We start from the raw sequence: 20,455 nt of genomic DNA on the forward strand, positions 1-20,455 counted from the left end.
GGACAAATATATGATAAAGATTCATGTATATGTACACAATGTGATAAAGTAATGAGAACTGATTATACCTACAAGCTCAACCCATTTTATTAGGTTGTGGCTTTAAAACACATACGACTAGATTTAGAGTTTTGTCGGTAACGACCCACGTAGCTAACGCTGGCTTTTTTCTGTCCGCACCTTTTAAATAACTCTGGTATTGAGAGTCCATAGAATGGCTGCGTTAGGCTCCAAAAAAGGAGCGTAGAGCATATTTAACGCAACTTCAACTCTCGATACCAGAGTTGCTTACGGACGCGGCCAGCTTCAAAAACGTGCTCGTGCACGATTCCCCCATAGGAAACAATGGGGCTGTTTGAGCTGAAAAAAAACCTAACACCTGCAAAAAAGCCGCGTTCAGCTCCTAACGCAGCCCCATTGTTTGCTATGGGGAAACACTTCCTACGTCTGCACCTAACACTCTAACATGTACCCCGAGTCTAAACACCCCTAACATTACACTTATAACCCCTAATCTGCCGCCCCCGCTATCGCTGACCCCTGCATATTGTTATTAACCCCTAATCTGCCGCTCCGTAAACCGCCGCTACTTACATTATCCCTATGTACCCCTAATCTGCTGCCCTAACATCGCCGACCCCTATATTATATTTATTAACCCCTAATCTGCCCCCCACAATGTCGCCTCCACCTGCCTACACTTATTAACCCCTAATCTGCCGAGCGGACCGCACCGCTATTATAATAAAGTTATTAACCCCTAATCCACCTCACTAACCCTATAATAAATAGTATTAACCCCTAATCTGCCCTCCCTAACATCGCCGACACCTAACTTCAAACATTAACCCCTAATCTGCCGACTGGAGCTCACCGCTATTCTAATAAATGTATTAACCCCTAAAGCAAAGTCTAACCCTAACACTAACACCCCCCTAAATTAAATATAATTTAAATCTAACAAAATTAATTAACTCTTATTAAATAAATTATTCCTATTTAAAGCTAAATACTTACCTGTAAAATAAATCCTAATATAGCTACAATATAAATTATAATTATATTATAGCTATTTTAGGATTTATATTTATTTTACAGGTAACTTTGTATTTATTTTAACCAGGTACAATAGTTAAGAACTATTTAATAGCTAAAATAGTTAAAATAATTACAAAATTACCTGTAAAATAAATCCTAACCTAAGTTACAATTAAACCTAACACTACACTATCAATAAATGAATTAAATACAATATCTACAAATAAATACAATTAAATAAACTAACTAAAGTACAAAAAATAAAAAAATATTTACAAACATTAGAAAAATATTACAACAATTTTAAACTAATTACACCTACTCTAAGCCCCCTAATAAAATAACAAAGCCCCCCAAAATAAAAAAAATACCCTACCCTATTCTAAATTACAAAAGTTCAAAGCTCTTTTACCTTACCAGCCCTGAACAGGGCCCTTTGCGGGGCATGCCCCAAAGAATTCAGCTCTTTTGCCTGTAAAAAAAACACATTATACAATACCCCCCCAACATTACAACCCACCACCCACATACCCCTAATCTAACCCAAACCCCCCTTAAATAAACCTAACACTAAGCCCCTGAAGATGTTCCTACCTTATCTTCACCTCACCGGGTACACCGATCCGTCCTGGCTCCAAAATCTTCATCCAAGCCCAAGCGGGGGCTAGACATCCATCATCCGACGGCTGAAGAAGTCCAGAAGAGGGTCCAAAATCTTCATCCTATCCGGGAAGAAGAGTAGATCCGGACCGGCAACCATCTTCTTCCAAGCGGCATCTTCTATCTTCATCCGATGAGGACCGGCTCCATCGTGAAGACCTCCAGCGCGGACCCATCTTCTTCCGGCGACGTCCAACTGAAGAATGACGGTTCCTTTAAGGGACGTCATCCAAGATGGCGTCCCTCGAATTCCGATTGGCTGATAGGATTATATCAGCCAATCGGAATTAAGGTAGGAAAATTCTGATTGGCTGTTCCCCTTAATCATGTGATGCTCACTACAAGTTCTCTGCATTAATTTATAGTCATTTTAATCAAATATTGCAATTAATTAAGCAAATTGACTTGTCCTATATTATTTATGTTTTTACCACTAGAGGGCAGCAGAGTATACAACAATTCAGGCTAAAATACCACAATACATAATTATGATACATACTATCTACAAATTTAAAAACAATATTACAAAGCATCGTACAATAAGTAAAACACATAGTCGAATACCTCATTGTTTGTGAATCATGAACATATATTCTCAATAAGTATATTAAACAATGTGCCTGTTCAAAATATTTCTATGTGAAAGCAGCACTAAGATAAAAAAGACCAATTGATCTCTTTATTCATTCCCTTTGGTTCCATTGTATCTAATTTAAAGATTAAAAAAAAACTCACGCTGTTTTAGTAACATCTCCCTATTTCCTTCTCGCCTGGGTGTATCAACTCTTTCGATAACCTGAAAATGTAATTGATTTATTTGATGCTCTTCCTGTAAAAAATGGGCAGCTAGTGTTGCATCTAACACCTTACAAAAAAAAAAGAAAAATCTCATCATCTGAGACAATTTTTTTTACCCTAAGTAATTGGCTACAGGGCAGGAAATTAATGAGGGAAGGCTGGTGTGCACTATTATAATGTAAGAGACTATTATGGTCTGTCTCTTTTCTAAAGATGCCAGTGCTAAAGTTTCAAGGTAACTTACAACTTGCAATTGATGTATATGACATTTTTTTCTTTCATATATTATGTAAGTACAGTCTGTAGGGGATTCTGCAACCTTATATTCTAAAAAAAAAGACAATGAATTCAATGCTTCATTGACTTTTCCAACATGAAAGCTTAAGCAAGTGAATTTTCCACATGAGATACTATGCATTTTACAATTTAAATGTAATGCAGCTAGAGTCTAATTCCCTCATAGATTTTATTATCAAAACTAATAAAGTCAGTGAACCCTGTTTATAGAAAGCAATATATATTTGATTAACTAAACATGTTCAGCCTTATAGTGGCAGATTTCTTGTAAGATCTAAGTGTCTATGTTACTATTACAAAATGTTGAGAATATTAATATTTAAAAAATAAATAAATTGTTGATTGCAGTGCTGAAGTTTGCATGGCTAATGTACATTTTTTTCTTATTTGAATTCTCCTTATCCACTTTCTTTCAAACTCTGAAATTGCATTAAAAATGTAAAACATTTCTTGAAATGCTTGATCAAATAAAAATCTATTTACTGAAGCCAGAGAGCTGTGTGATGTATTTACAAAAGATAGTACATCACCTTGAAACAAAAGTGCTACTATTGAAATGCTTACATTGACATTTTATTGAGTTTTATTTTACAGATAACAGTAGCTGACAGTCCATTTTTTTTGGTTAGATAATGCATCCAGGTCTAGATCCTGTGTGTCCCACAACTGGTAGTAACAGCTTGTTGCTATAGTGATTGCCTAAACATTACTTGCAAACCACTAAATACATGAAAGGCTGGAGCATTGTGGTAGCTCACAAATGACAGCATTAACTTTCAATCGCATCAGCTAGATCAGTGTTTTTCAACCAGTCTGCCGTGGCACACTAGTGTGCCGTGAGAGATCCTCGGGTGTGCCGTGGCAGACTGACAACAGTGCAGGGGTGTCCCTCTTTCAAATTTTGAAATATTGGGAGGTATGTGACAGGCTCATCAGGCATCATTTACAACCATGACATTGACAATCATTCACTGACAATCATTATGATTGTTTGTGAATGAATGTCATTATGTCATGTATAGTTTGTAGGAGGCATGGCATGACAGCACAGTACAGTGTGTGTGTGTGTGTGTGTGTTTGTATGTATGTATGTATGTATGTATGTATGTATATATATATATATATATATATATATATATATATATATATATATATATATATATATATATATATATATATATATATATATATATATATACTGTATATATATAGATATATCCTGTATTAGGCTACAATGTGTGATTTTGTAAAATTTTGGGATGGTGGTGTGCCACAAGATTTTTTAATGTAAAAAAGTGTGCCACGGCAAAAAAAAAAGGTTGCAAATCACTGAGCTAGATTATAAAAGTGACTGAATCCTGTGACTGACGCTATTATACACAACAACCACAAGAATCACACAAACTCTTTGATTCAGAAAGTCTTAAAGATGCTGTATAACAGCTTTAGATATCGTGAGCTCCTTTTAAGTTATGAAAAATCAATCCACATAATAAACAAAAGTATCTTCTTCATTGATTTAACTCCATTTCACTGTTTAATCCTAACAATGAACTCCCCCACCTTTAATAACTCTAACAGTTCTATCCTGAGCTCCCCAGTGGAATTAATCCTAACTATGACCATCTTTCTGGAAATTGCATGTTATGCTATAACATATACAATTAATGTCACTATAAATCTCTGCATCCTGGTGACTCATATAAATAGAAATGGTGCCAAACTGTTTTGTCATTTACATCCTAGGCAAAAAGCCTGGAATGGCATATGATAATTGTGAGACATCTTGCACACATGAGAAGGAAAACATCTTGCTATTACTGTATGCATTGAAGTGGTATATGTTCAATACTAGCTTTATAGTTATGATATTACAAAGAAGATTTAAACTGAAAACCTAGTTTTCCACTTTGTCCTAAGCAGTAGTTTCTATAGTCATTTGATTGTAACCTTACTTTTGCTCTGTCTCTGAGTGTTCATATGTAATATTAGTTTGGAAACCAATCTGTTTATAGGAGTAGACAAAAAGAAACAGGAAAAGAGTTGCACACTAATAGGTTAATAAGATGAGTCACTTGAGAACAGGTGCTTCCTAGAAAAGTACATATGAAACAACATAGAAAAGAAAGTGGGAGCTTCACAATAAGAAATTCCCAAAAGTCTAGGTAAGTCCAGCACAACTGTAAAATTAAATAAATACACAAAAGCCTATATGTCAAAAACGATATAAATATTTATTAACTATATGCACAAAACACACATTCACATTCATACAGTGGATCCCGCACAAAAAAGTATTATAAAGTACTGGCCAAGAAATTATTATCTGGTGCACCAGGGAAAAAAGACCAAAAACAGTCCGTTTAAGACTTGCAGATATTTGTAATCCAACAGGTGCAGCGTTAATGCAAAATGGATGCAGTTATACAATCCCCGGTGTATAGAGACCAGTCACTGCAGACTTTAACCCCAATTGTTACTGAGTCAAATAGTAAAACGCCAAAAATCCAAGTAGATCTGGCCTGTAGAAAAGAGAGGGATACTTTGGACTGTCTAGAAACTCTCCTCTATGAACAGAGTAATGAAATTATAGATATCCTTCCAAAAACAGACTTAAAGAAAAAATCCTCCTACATGCCCTCTTTTTCCTCCATTCCTAATATTTCGGTTTTTGTTCAAAATGTCTCTCAAGAGTTGACACAAGTCCAAACTACAAAGATTGTCAACGATAATCTTACTAAATCTGAACGAAGAGCCCTTAAAGAACTGATTAATCATCAGGAATTGGTCATAAAACCCGGCCGACAAGGGGGGTAATTTTTGTCATTCTTACTCAAGAATACTACATTAAAGAAGCAATGCCGCAATTACTTGATGAAACTCAATATGCCAAATCTTCTTTTGAAGAATTTCATAGATCCCATAATGAACTCCTTTTCCTATTAAATGAAGCACGTAGAAATAATTTGATTACAAGTCAAGAGTTTGGTTTTTTATATAATCATAAACCAAAAACACCAGTCTTCTACTGGATACCAAAGTTACATAAATCCATTAAAAATCCACCAGGACGCCCCATCATTTCTGGGATGGGGGGCCCCACTGAAGGAATAAGTAACTATATTGATAGGTTTTTGCAGCCATTTGTAAATGACTTACGCACCTTCGTCCAAGATTCAACAGATGTGATCAAAAAATTCGATGGGATCAATGTTACTGACAAGTCCATTTTGGTCTCGTTGGATGTTGAATCCTTATATTCTTCCATTCCCCACTCTATTGGAATTGCAACTTGTTAAAAATTTCTCAACACAAGAGGAGTGGGCTATAGCAAACATTCTAAATTTGTAAATGAACTTTTGAAATTTGTTCTGGAAAATAATATTTTCATCTTTGATGGCAAATATTATAAACAGAAACAAGGGACAGCAATGGGGGCTACATGCGCCCCAACTTATGCCTGTTTACATCTTGGTGGATGGGAAGACCAAATTCTTTTTGGTGAGCATTCTGACATAGTTGAGGCGCATGTAGCCCTCTGGATCAGATATGTGGATGATATCCTCCTGCTATGGGATGGCAGTGAGGAGGATCTACTTAAATTTGTTTCCCTCCTGAATAATAATAATCTAAATATCTTTTTAACGTGTAGTTATGATTCTAGTACTATTAATTTTTTGGATTTAAAAATTAGTAAGAACAAAGGTAAAATTGAAACAGAAGTGTTCCGAAAACCAACTGCAACTAATAGCCTTCTCTTGGGAACGAGTCACCATCCTGAAAATCTTAAAAGGGGTATCCCCTATGGGCAATTTCTGTGGTTACGCAGAATTTGTTCTAGAGACCAAACCTTTAAACAACAGGCAAAAGATATGGCGACTCGCTTTTTGGAGAGAGGCTATTCTAAAAGATGCGTTAAAAGAGCACTCTATAGAGCATCTCAGCATCAAAGAAAAGATCTGCTGTATCAAAAGAAAACCAAAAGTGAGAATGTGGAAGACACTAAAATCAGATTTATTACTAAATATAATGCCCATTGGAGTAAAGTTAAAATATTTTACACAACAACTGGCATTTGCTGACTAATGATTCTACATTACACCAACATGTGAGGGACTATCCCCTAATGACAGCAAGGCGACCTAGCAATTTGAAAGATCTCCTTGTCAAGAGTGAATTTAACAAAGTGCCTACATGTAACTGGTTAGAACGTAACGCTCAAAAGATAGTTGGTAGCTCCCCCTGCAATCACTGTGTCTGCTGTCAATTCATGCAGAAAACTAAGACCTTTAGCACAAATACAGGAGTCACATATAAAATCAATTCATTTATTAATTGTTCTACAAAAGGAGTCATATATCTTCTCTATTGCTCGTGTAAATATTTTTATGTGGGTAAAACTTTTAGAGAACTACGCTCCCGCATTACAGAACATAGAGACGATGTAAAGGACTTCAATATTGATAGCCCAGTGGCGAGACATTTTGCTCAATTTCACAAATCAAAAACGGATGAACTTCGTTTTATTGGAATAGAATCAGTTAAACTAAGTATGCGTGGGGGGGGGGGGGGACATTGACAGAATTCTTTTACAAAAAGAAACAAGATGGATGTACAAACTGAACACCCTATCTCCCAATGGCTTAAACGAAAAATTGGAATTTGCTTCCTTTTTAGGCTAATTCCTTATACCTTACTTTGTCTGCACACCTCCATTTATTTCTATATATGTATAGAATATGGGATCTCAAAAGAAATAAGATCGATATAAAACAAAAATCATCTTAAAATTGTAAATACATACTATTATGATGAGCTAAGTTACCATATCAAGTATTGTCTTTTTAAATATTGCACAATGGTGTATTAAAAATAAAACTGTTTTTTAGCATATTTTGTATATATGAACTGTTGCGAATGTGTGTGTGAGTGAGTATTTGAAACATTGAAATGTATTCAATTAATTTCTGCTATGGAATACTTCACCTTGGTTACATGAGAAGCCCTGCATTTAGCTGTATCTAAAAGTAACAATTGCAAAGACATTGTAACAGCGATGCAGTGGCTAATTGTGATTGACATGAATTTCATCAAATGAAAAAGATTCTAGAAACCGGCATCCAATAAAAAGGATGGTAATCAAGGTGTCGTTAGCACCTGGAAGAAGCTCCATGCTGCACTGACTGAAGGAGCGAAACGAGCGTTTGGACTCGTCGTGCTTGGCAGCCCTTACAGCAGATCCCCTGCTCATCCTGACTTACCCCTGATGTTTGGACGCTCTAAGAATGAGGCAGCTAGGAGGGGCGACCGCGTGAATAAATACAGGTAGAATATGTGATATGCATCTGTGAACTGAATACTACTGTCTGAAAAGAAAATAGTACCTGTGAATAAAGACGCGTGTTTCTATTGCTCCTCCTATGCTATGCCTTTAAAGCACTATTTGACTCAGTAACAATTGGGGTTAAAGTCTGCAGTGACTGGTCTCTATACACCGGGGATTGTATAACTGCATCCATTTTGCATTAACGCTGCACCTGTTGGATTACAAATATCTGCAAGTCTTAAACGGACTGTTTTTGGTCTTTTTTCCCTGGTGCACCAGATAATAATTTCTTGGCCAGTACTTTATAATACTTTTTTGTGCGGGATCCACTGTATGAATGTGAATGTGTGTTTTGTGCATATAGTTAATACATATTTATATCATTTTGACATATAGGCTTTTGAGTATTTATTTAATTTTACAGTTGTGCTGGACTTACCTAGACGTTTGGGAATTTCTTATTGTGAAGCTCCCACTTTCTTTTCTATGTTGTTTCATATGTTTATAGGAGTATGTTTACTATAAAATACTAAAACTCTTTTTGTGGAAAACTACCACTTTGAGAGCTGTGTCCTGCTCTTTTTCCAACCACATCCTCTACCTTATAAAAATCCTGTTTTCACTAAATGTACCCATTGACCTCCTAGTCATCCCCTCCAAAATAAACACTATACCCTGCCTGTCCATGCCATATATAGCTTCATTCATGTACTGCCCCAATGTCAAGCCTGTGAAATCCATCCCTGGGTTGTCCTAACTCATACAACAAGAGTGTTTGGTTAAGCACACCTAAAAAAACATTTTATATATGAGCACCCATATTGTGGGAGTGCTGCCAAAATGACCAAAATACATATAAGACAACAACAGGTATTGGTGCACATCCAAGCACTTTAAGTCCACATATATTTTTTTACATATTATTTTCATATTTAAATATGCTGCAAATAATTTTGCTACTAAAAATTCTTTGGGATCTTAGTCACACAATATGGCCATATTCTGCTCAGCCAGTCACCACTTACAAGGTGTCCCAAGATTGACTGGTCCTAACACTAATCAGTTTAGCTTTGCTGGACTGTTTCATTCGATTCTAATATTCAAATACAGAATTCCAACACTGCAGTACTATGTCTCAAATTTAAACTCAGCCTACACGCTCCTAGTCCTTGATGCTATCTGGAAATGTTAGGAGGTATAGTAAGGCAGGTTGGAGTCCTTTCACTTGATGCCTTATCATACTAGAAAATAGGGTGGTGGCTCAAATGTAGGTAGTTACACAACGACTAATAAACACTGTTATAAAGTAAGGACTTTTCACTTACACCTTGAACTTTAAATTGAAACAAACCTTGATGTACCTTCTGTTTTATCTAAATTATATGTGTGTTGTTATATACTGCAGTTCATTACATTGTCTATGAAAATACATTATTTTAATTTGCACCTGGACACAGGCAGATTATCTTTCTGGGATATGTCTTCATACCAAAATTAAAGTGTATACAATTAATATCCTGTTGTTTCTTCTCATAGTTATTAAGTTGCTAAGACCAAACATTAAGAAGTACGAGCTATCTATTAGTACTGCAGTTATGAAAACAATATAATACAAAATAATATAAATATTGATTCAGATCATAATTGTATTTATCTTATTTAACAGCCCTGTCTTGATAAGAAAAACTAATTTAGAACTTTTTTAAACTTCTTATCTTGGCTTGTTGCACTGTTTATTTTTTTATTTTTTTATGCATAGCTATTCAAATCAGTGTTCACATTAATTATACAAAATCAGTTAATTGGAAAATTAATTAGAAATAAATGCAGAGGAGAGAGGATGAAAAACAATGCACTAGAGATGCAGGACATATTAACAAATTAACGGCTAGATTACGAGTTTTGCGTTAGAGGCTATGCGGTGCTAACAAGCAGTTTTCTCTCACCGCTCACTTACATACAGCGCTGGTATTACGGGTTTTTACAAACCCGACGTTAAAAGGCAAGAAGTGAGCGTTGAGCAAAATTTTGCTCATTACCGCACTCCAATACCAGAGCTGCTTAAGTCAGCGGTGAGCTGATCATACTTGCTCGTGAATGATTTCCCCATAGGAATCAACGGGGAGAGCCGGCTGACAAAAAGTCTAACACCTGCAAAAAAGCAGCATAAAACTCAGTAACGCAGCCCCATTGATTCCTATGGGGAAATAAAATGTATGTCTACACCTAACACCCTAACATGAACCCCGAGTCTAAACACCCCTAATGTTACACTTATTAACCCCTAATCTGCCGTCCCGACATCACCGACACCTACATTATACTTATTAACCCCTAATCTGCCGCTCCGGACACCGCCACCTATATTATACTTATGAACCCCTAATCTGCTGCCCCCAACATCACCGACACCTACATTATATTTATTAACCCCTAATCTGCTGCCCCCAACATCGCGACCACTATAATAAACATATTAAACCGCCGCACTCCCGCCTCGCAAACATTAGTTAAATATTATTAACCCCTAATCTGCCGTCCCTAACATCGACGCCACCTACCTTCACTTATTAACCCCAAATCTGCCACCCCCAACATCGCTGCCACTATACTAAATGTATTAACCCCTAAACCTAAGTCTAACCCTAATCCTAACACCCCCTAACTTAAATATAATTAAAATAAATCTAACTAAATATTCCTATCATTAACTAAATTATTCCTATTTAAAACTAAATACTTACCTATAAAAGAAACCCTAAGCTAGCTACAATATAACTAATAGTTACATTGTAGCTAGCTTAGGATTTATTATTTTATTTTACAGGCAAGTTTGTATTTATTTTAACTAGGTACAATAGTTATTAACTATTTAATAACTACCTAGCTAAAATAAATACAAAAGTACCTGTTAAATAAAATCTAACCTAAGTTACAATAACACCTAACACTACACTATAATTAAATAAATTAACTAAATTAACAACAATTAAATAAATTAAATTAATTTAGCTAAAGTACAAAAAACCCCCACTAAATTACAGAAATAATAAACAAATTACAAGATGATTTTAATTACATAAAATTAGGAATGATCAATACTTCGTCCCATCACAAACTACAATACTTATTGTCTATATTCCCATTTATTAGTACAACAAAGTAAAGCCTTCCTGTTAATAGTGAGAGCCACTTTTGGACCCTTCCAAAATCTAAAACCTATAGAAGGCAAATGTTAGGTAGGGGACCACTCTTGGGTCCCATCTGGGGGTAGAACCTTATTTTATTTTATTAGTTGGTTAATCATATATGACTCATCCTCCCTAATATCAGAAGCCTCTCTGAGGCCTCAACAACACAAAGAATAGGTATAGTTAGGTGGGGAGGGTGATTTTAACTATGTCAAATGAAAAAGTATGAATAAGATGAATATTATTAGGCAGAGGGCTAAAACTCCCGAAGATTTAATGTAGCTATTAGATACCTGCTGGGCCTCCCTAGGATACTAAAAGTAATGGGTTTCATTATATTCTATAACTTTTATATGCAGTTGAATGAATTGAAGAACTTAAAACAGACCAAAGCCACAAGCAACAATAAAACTTTACACTGGATCCCTAATTGCTCTAAAAAAAAGACTTAAGGGGAAATATGTCCCATATGCACTATCCCGGCTGCAGACAGTACATCAGGCTATTACAACTATGGACCAAAGAGACCCAGCAAGACAAAGTTATGCAGTCATATCCAGTGGTGCTTTAGTACAATGAGAAATAAGCTTATTATTAACCTTCAACACTGGACCTGACAAGGGCACAACTGTATCAATTCCGGCTTAGGCAAGCGATAGCTAGCAGCTGCAAACCCAGGGAGGCCTCCTCTACCAACTTAAAAAGATCAGTAGAAGGCTACATATGAACTAGGATTATATTAAGTCTAAGGAGACAAACTTAGAAAATTATAGTATAACAAGGCGCACATATTTAACATAATTAATATAATACATGAATATGTCAGTATAATGCACAAAAGATGATGTTTAAGCATACAGAATACATTGTGTATGAACCGTATAAGTTATTTTAGAAAGGTATTAAGTAAATAAGTGCTGCACCAAATATTCACGTCTGAGCAAGGCTATATAACAAGAAAATAAAAAAGTTAGTCTCATACATATACTGTCAGAGAGATATAAGAGTCCCAGCATGACAATACGGCATAGTACCACAAAAGTCCCATACAGCTATTACTACTATGTTACCAGACTTTACATAAAGGCATAAGTATATCAATCATAGTTGGCATCATTAAGGAGTATTCCATAAAGTCTGGAAAACCTGGCAAACTGCAGTCGGGCCACAGTCATATAGTCCTCATGATAAATTCCTACCCGACCACAGCTCTCACAGCAGCCAGCAGATAGAGGGCCTCAGGGCCTAGGGAATTTTCTTGCACTGGACCGACATCAGCAAACAGTGGGATCAAGTCTCTTTCATCTAACTCAGGATGTCAGAAATCAAAGAGATGAACGAGCGGTCAAAAAACTGCCCCACTGCCCCCTATCACTTTCCCCTGAGCATTCTCAGCATGGTACATGGGAGCCGGTCACCCGGCCACAAAAGTTTGAGATTGTTCCCTGATAGTAGGCACAAGGTATTTCGCCACACACTCTTCCAAATCTGGACTGGGGGGGCATCTTGAGATATGGCTTGGTGCATCTCTGTGCCTTCCTCCTCAGTCTCAGATATCTCCAAGCCTGGACACCATACGGCTGACGTATAATCTGTATTCCCCCAGTTGTCGCCATGTTGCGCAGTAGGAATAATTATAATGTGATCAATCCTCTCGCATATCTTCCTTTCTTGGTCTTCCAACAAAGCCTGTATTTGGATAAGGAGCTCCTCCAAGATACACAAATTATTAAGAGAACTTCTTCTATTCTCTCTATACCTGGTGTCCCAGGGAGGTGCTAAGTACCTTCTCTAGGAGAGCCGCCAAGGTTCTCAACGGTCGAGTCTGAGAGACTTGCAGTATAAAAACGAAAATACAAATCCCATCCAAACCAGTAAACTCTCCTCTGTAAAAAGGGGTATAATTCAGTAATGGATGGCTTACACAAATCTGGATTACACAGCAGAATGTGAAGTTTTAAGCAGAGTCTTCAGTTTAGCGACCATCTTGGGCCAGAGCCCGGACACGCACCCCAAAATTGTATATTCTATCTGAATCATTAAATATTTTTGGGGGAGTTTTATGTCCTAAGTATTGGGGCTTTTCAAAAGTTAATAAAATATTAAAATAAAATTACATGAAAGTGTAGTTCGCACCTGTGCCATCACTTACAAATAAAGACATCATTATTGAAACAAATAGTTGCCATATTTTTCTATTTGTATTGGGACAAAATAAATTCTTATGTGTATCTGTTTCAGTTACAAAAACTGAATAATGTTGGTAAAAAATTAATTTCTTACTTTCAAAATAGCATTTAATGAAGAACTGTCATTCATTCTTAAATTATGTATGTGCTTTCATGCATTTAAAATTATATGTCATTAAACATTGTTTGTCGTTGCTTAGCAAAAAATTACTTAATGTTCAAGGATCTGTCAAAAATATATTTAAGTACATTTTCCTATCACTGGAAATTATTCACTGTGCCCAAATAGCTGTGTTTATTAACCCATTTGTTGCTGTAGCTGGAAACAATGCAGTCAAAGCAGCCCCCTTTTGGTAGCAACGGAAATAGATGCTTTTTTCAGTATCTTCCAACTGTCATATTTGAAAAATTCATAAAACACATTTAGACTATTCAGTAAAAGTCTTTATTTATGTAGTGTATAATGTCCTAAAAAAATCTACCAAATGAATGTACATAAAACAGAATAATTCTTAAATTAATCTTTTAAGATAAAAATCTATTTGAATTCTATGTAATTTAAAAGCAATGTTTTACAGTACACTTTATGATTGTGTATTACTTTAATTTTTACCTACATGTTGAATATAATGTGAGAAATTTTCTTTTTTATAATTGAACCATTCAAAAACATTATATGTATTTCATATTGTAAAAGGTATATTAAATGTGATTCCATGTTTGCTTCTTTCAATTTTGGTCCCCTGGGTAAAAAATAATCACATAACCCTTGGTGTTAAAAGCGTTAGAGTTCCTTTTCAATCAGTAAATTCTGACAGGTTGTAAATCAGTTATGCTTCCAAATGGTGAACTGAAACAGTGGACAGATCTAAGAAAGGTAAATAATTGAATTCATTTTTCATACCACACATAGATGTCTGTCTAGAAATAATGATGTGTTACTATATTTAATATCAGAGCAGTAAAAGACAACAGCGTTTAAAATATACATGTAAAATCATGCTATTTTGACAAATCCCAAGACACTCTTTATAACCAAATGCAATAACTCTCAATTTTAAAACACTTGAGCTAGATCTCAATAATACCAGGCAAATGTAGCTACTTCAGAAACATGTGATGACAGCATATTTTATTGCAGTTCTATTTGTAGAGCTTTATCAGAATTACAGTATTACTTTTTAGTATGTCTTTGAGTAATGTAGGATTCTTATATCTTGTTGCAATGACCAAATAAATAAGGTTCTTCTGACCCCAGCCACAATGACCCCGGTATCTTAGTCATATAGGTAACAGTGTTACTACCTAATATATCTAACACCGACTAGAATCCCCAACCCTACCTGACCTGGCTCCACTGGCCTACCAGAAGCATTACATTAACTACCACTTAAATATTCTCAATGACAAATGGACCCCTTTTTATGATCCCCTAAATATTCCCTAATTAACTAAAGGCCCGTTCCTACATAACAACTACATCTACATATCTTCCATAAACCTTTAGGGCCCTCCATTGCCTATATAGCTCATAAACACCCAAAGGAACCCCTTTGATACTAACAATCCCTCAAAAAAGTATTTTCAATTGCCCCATTAGTTTACCTTATTTCAGGGAAGCTTTTCTGAAAAATGGGTATGTAATTCAACTTATACCATTGATTTGGGTCTACATGTAAATATACTCCTAGATACTTAATGCAACGAGTTTATTTAAATGGATGATCTGTGAAGCTCTGCTTGTTTTTGTGAATCCATATAATTTCGCATTTACTTGCATTAATTTTATATCCGGAAAAAGAACCAAATGTATCCATGGCAAGAGGTTCTATTGCAATATTAAATAATAATGGGGAAAGTGGGCATCCCTGTCTGGTTCCCCTACTTAGCGTGAGATTAGATGTCTGACTACCATTTATCCTAATAGACAATATTGGATGTTCATATATGATTTTAACAAATTGAGTAAAGTGACCTGAGAAACCAAACTTTTCTAGGGATGTATATAGATGATTTTAGATCACTGAGTTGAACGCTTTTTCGGCGTTGATTGTTAACAGCGCAAAATCCTGCTTGGCCTGTGTTTTACTGTGTAGTTTATTCCAGAAATATTCCAGCACTAAAGAAACCTTATGCACATTCTTCATTGAGGATCTTCCCCACAGGAAGCCGGATTAATCCTCATGCACAACATGCTATATGCACAGTTTTAACCTGTTAGAGATAATATAAGTTAATAACTTATAGTCTGTATTGAGCAATGAGATAAATCTTGCGGGCTTTTCTCTTCTTTTTTTTTTAAATTAGTGATATAATTGATGCTGAAAAATATTTAGACATTACATGAGCATTGATATAATAATTATTGAAGAGATTGGTTAAAGTATCAACTATCTCCTATTTTAATATCTTGTACATTTTCACAGGTATCTGATCAGGGCCAGGTACTTTGTTAAAGGGACACTCAATCAAAATTAAACTTTCATTATTCAGATAGAGCATGCCATTTTAAACATCTTTCCAATTTACTTCCATTAAAAAAATGTGCACAGTATTTTTATATTTAAAATTTTTGAATCACCAGGTCCTACTGAGCATGTGCAAGAATAAGTGTGTATGCATTTGTGAATGGCTGATGGCTGTCACATGGTACGTGTATGAATTTGTGATTGGCTGATGGCTGTGGTACAGGGGTAGTGGAAAAAGACATAACTTTTAAAATTGTCAGAAAAAAAATCTACTACTCATTTGAAGTTCAGACTGTGGGGCCTATCTATCAAGTTCCGTATGGAGCTTGATAACCCTTGTTTCTGGCGAGCCGTCTGCAGGGGGCGGCGTTGCACCAGAAGCTCTGGTGCAATGCTGAATACAGCGAGCATATTGCTCGCCGTATTCAGCGAGGTCTGGCGGATCTGATCCACACTGTCGGATCAGGTCCGCCAGACTTTCTTAAATAGGGGCCTAAGTGCTATTGCATTGTCTTGTTATCTTGCATTTGTTGATTATGCAAATCTACTGTGTTGACTGGTCCTTTAAGCTTAGTATGGTCTATTGCTTCCAGGATCTTATCTCTAGTAATGGGTCTATTCAGAGTGTCTAACGAATCTCGCAGAACTTTAGGCAGAATAACTTTGTGCCAGAACTCATTTTTAATATCTATATTAATTTCTTTAGAAGCGTATATTTTTTGGAAGTGTTCCAGGAAAACATTTTAAATTTTAGTGAGGTCAGTATATCTATCTTTTCAACAAACAATTGCTTCTATTGTTTTATTTTTTTTCCTGGCTTTGTCTAGTCTGGACAGGAACTTGGCTGATTTACCGTGATGGCCTTTATTGAATGCATTAATCTTTTAATCTTCCCAGGCAGCTTTTTGTTTTATGAAAAGATCCCTCTCTAATCTAGCTAATTTGTATTTATCCCATACTGTCTTAATAGGGTCATTAATATATTTTCTATATGAATTTTGAACCTGATTGGACAACTGTATTTCACACGCTTTCATTTTCTTTCCCCTTAGTATCATATATGCTTTTATCTCACTCCTTAGGCATGCTTTGGCGGTCTCCCAGAAGATCTCTGTTTTATCTCTGTATGTTCTGTTTAATGAGTCAAAATCTCTCCATTTGTGCACTAGCCAATAAGCAAATTCGCTATTGTTTACTAAAAATTTAGGGGGAAAAAAAGAATTAGTCCTTCCCTCTTCTGTATTTGGTTTTAACCAGATGTCTAGTGCAATAATCACATGATCTGAGACAATTATCTCATGTTTCTTAGTCTTTACTTCTAGATTAACTAGTGAGTTGGATACTAAAAAAAATCTATACTTGATAAGGTACCATGTCATTTGGAAGTTTTAGTGTTGGGGTATTGCATCCGCCATATATCGTGAAGTTTCAAGTTCTTACATGTTTGGGTAAACACTGCTGTCTTTTGATTAGAGGAAAAAGGTTTTTTTTAACTAAATTTGTCTGTTTTCTGAAGGTATCAGATTGAGATCACCTGCAACAATTATATTTTGACCAATATATTTAGATAATAAGCAGATCAGACTATTTCAGAAACTGTGATCATACTTATTAGGCCTATAACTGTTACAAATTACCAACTTGTTCCAATTCACATGTAATTCCAGCACTAACCATATTGCATCCAGATCCAAATCTGTTTTAATAACACTGTAAGATAAATTCTTATTGAATAAAATGGCTACCCCCTTTTTTCTGAGAACAGGGGGTGGCTATCACCTCTCCAATCCATTTATTTTTAAGTTTGATAACTTCCTCCCTTTATAGATGAGTTTCTTGAATTAGAGCTATATCAGGATTGTATATTAGAAAAAAAAAAAGGAAAAACACACGTAAAACATAGAAAAAATATAGAACTAAAACAGCCAAAGACTGAACAGATATTTCGTTTGTAACTATTACTCTGCCCAGGGCTATACTGTTTATAAGTAATAAGTAATTATCAATTTATTTTTCTTAAAAAATGCTTTGGCCTATTCCACATTACCTAAGTTAACTAGACCTTCTTTTTCTTCTATCAGGATTTTTGCTAGGTATAATAATTTTGCCTTGTAACCGGCTAGAATAAATTTGGTACAGAATGGTGCCGTTTCCTTCCTCCTAGAAGCGGAGTCAATGGAATAATCTTGAAACAACAACATTTTGGTTTACCCTATTAGCAATTTTTCAGTTTTTCTGTTAAGTCTCAAAATATTTATCTTATCTTGGAAATTTAAAAACATGACCATTATTGGTCTATAGGTATTTTTTCCAGTGGCACCGCTCCTAGGAGGACCCATCCTGTGCACTCTCTCAACAGAAATTGGTAGCTTCTGTTGCTTAATACCCAGAGCTTGTGATAAAATTACTGCAGTGAAGTGTAAGATATCATTAAATTCCTCTGTTTCAGGGAGGCCTATAATTTTAAGAAAGTTTCGCCTGGAGCGATCCTCCAGGTTGTCCAATCTCACATTTAAAGCCATACATTTTTTGTCTAGAGCTAGAACTAACTGTGATTGATTGTTAAATGTATCCTCAATTTCAGATATCCTGTCCTCTGCCTCTGTTAATCTACTAGTGAATTGTCTTACTTCTATGGATAAGTTGGACATTTGGGTTTTAATAAGTTCAAATTGGGTAAGAAAAATGTCCGAGAGTTAGTGAAAAAGAAGTTGCAGATCGGATTTGTAGATTTGTTAAGATTTTCATTTAGAGCATCAGAAGTACGGTGTTTTTTATCTTTTAGTTTAGGAGGCATGTTTGGTGGAGTATTGTTATTACTGGAAAGAAACCTTTCCATGTGCTTTTATAGTGAAAAAAAACAACAAAACAAAAGAAAAATCCGTAATATAAGTGTATAACAGCTTGTGTGTGACTTATCTTGCTGTATACAACAATAAAAGAAAACAGAAACAGCAGCGTAAAGCAATGTGAAAAAATGTCAACTATAGTGTCATGTAAAGGGAAAGGAAAAAAAAAAAAGAAGAAAAAAAAAAAGAAAGAATTCGGTGACTTACCCCCCCCTTATGGAAGGGGAAGAGAAGGGTGTGTGAAAAATCTAAATTAACGTGAAATTTAAATAATAATGCTCTTCTCTATCAAAATTACATTACACCTGAATATAATAATAGTATATAATATTTCACACAAAATACAACTAATCTATAATATCAATACTAACAATATGCCACTTTGATGTCTTAGCGGACCGTAACTTAATTTAAGTGCTTCTAAGCAGGCTCAGGATAAAAAAATTGGTACTAGCAGTATCTATTTAGCCAATGGTTTCACCACTATGGCAATCCTAAACCCTGATCAGATCTATGGTTGGAAAAAGCCTAACAAGCAAATGTATAATTGGATCCTATTTGTTATATGGAGACAGTGTAGAACATATATCCAGAAACATCAATCTCAACAAAATAAATAATTAGCAGCAGGTTTATTATCAATATAGTGAAGGTGATGAAACATCCAGGAGGTGGTGCACTAAAAATAGCTAGTGGAAAAAAAGGGAATTGGTAGAAATGTTTGTAATGTGAAAAAATGTTACAAACATTTTTTTGGTTTTAAAAGGTGTATGAATGATAAGTGGACTCTCAGGAATGAGTTAAAATTAGTGAAATGGTAAAATATTATTTAACATGATAAAGAAATAAATTAATAGATTCTGGTGACAAATGTAAAATTGGTTAACCTTAATAAATGACAGAAATAGTGTTCATGTAAAAGAAACAAAAGTTCAATTGCTGTAAAAGTAAAAAAGGAGTGTATCAGACAGCTTCACTTGGGGGAATGATCCCCGTTCACCTCAATGATCTAGGTTAGAAAGAAAATGGGCGCCTCTTAGTGAAATCCATATGTGATATGTAATAAAGAAGGTAAATAGTAAAACTCACAATTTTTGAAGGCACTAGATAGTGCAAACAGGCAGGCTGACACTTGCAGGAGTCAGCTAATTGGATACTGATCCTGTATCAAGGTAGAAACCAGTTCTCAGGTCACAGGTAAGATCCCAGTGAAGTTTGAATCCAAGTATCAAACAACAGGCTGAAGATATGGTGCAGGCAAACCAATTGTGATGTAATGGTTTGTATAATTCTCTGTGCAGATAGAGCAAATTCAATCTGAATAATCAGGCAAAAATACTCCTCCGTATATAAATGTTAAAAGACAAGTTTAATGTTGCTGTGTTTCTCGACCACACAACACGGTCATTTCATCAGGCATAAAAATAAGATAAAAATACAAGTAAAAAAACGCTTTTTTAAGCTGCCACAATGTGTTTCATTGGTTGTCAAGCACTTTCAAATCATCCAATGGACACGAAGGGTTAAGGTGTCAAGTGTGGAATCAATTATTCACTAATAATGTGTATTTGCAAATAGACAAAGAAATCTGTGATGATACTTTTTAAGGAAAAAATATCTAAAAAAATTGCATATAATG

This window comes from Bombina bombina, chromosome 6, assembly GCF_027579735.1.
Source record: "Bombina bombina isolate aBomBom1 chromosome 6, aBomBom1.pri, whole genome shotgun sequence".
NCBI lineage: Eukaryota > Metazoa > Chordata > Amphibia > Anura > Bombinatoridae > Bombina > Bombina bombina.